This window comes from Elephantulus edwardii, unplaced genomic scaffold (genome assembly GCF_000299155.1).
Source record: "Elephantulus edwardii isolate Elephantulus edwardi_28Jun2011 unplaced genomic scaffold, EleEdw1.0 scaffold00237, whole genome shotgun sequence".
Taxonomy (NCBI): domain Eukaryota; kingdom Metazoa; phylum Chordata; class Mammalia; order Macroscelidea; family Macroscelididae; genus Elephantulus; species Elephantulus edwardii.
In genome coordinates, this window is record NW_006399987.1 from 3,152,085 (window position 1) to 3,152,768 (window position 684).

A 684-nucleotide genomic window follows, 5' to 3' on the forward strand; every position below is an offset into this window, starting at 1 on the left:
GTGGTCCTCTCCCCTCCCAGCCCTCGACCCTACTGTGTGCTGGTGTGGTCCTCTCCCCTCCCAGCCCTCGACCCTACTGTATGCTGGCGTGGTTGTCTCCTTGCCCAGCCCTCGGCCCTACTGTGTGCTGGCGTGGTCCCCTCCTCGCTCAGCTCCCGGCCCTACTGTGTGCTGGCGTGGTCCTCTCCCCTCCCAGCCCTCGACCCTACTGTGTGCTGGTGTGGTCCTCTCCCCTCCCAGCCCTCGGCCCTACTGTGTGCTGGCGAGGTCCTCTCCCCGCCCAGCCCTCAGCCCTACTCTGTGCTGGTGTGGTCCCCTCCTCGCTCAGCTCCCGACCCTACTGTGTGCTGGCGTGCCCCCCCCTCCCCCCAGACCTGCAGTTGGGGCAGAAGTACAGTGACCTCATGCCAGGAGCTGCCCCACAGAGCTGTCACTGCTGCCAGTCAGGATGCACAAGGCGCTGGGGGGAGCCAGGTGGTCAGGACGGGACCCCCAGTCCACCTGTTAAAAGGCATTAGGGGGAGCCTAGTGGTCAGCAAGGGTAAGAGCCCCCCAGTCTACTTGGTTGGTTTTGTCGTCTTAGGATTTGAAGGACAGACAGTTTACATAAATACAGAGCCACTGATTTTCCAGTCAACACTGCGTAAGCACTGTTTTGCTGCATTGGCGAAATCTGCACTGTAA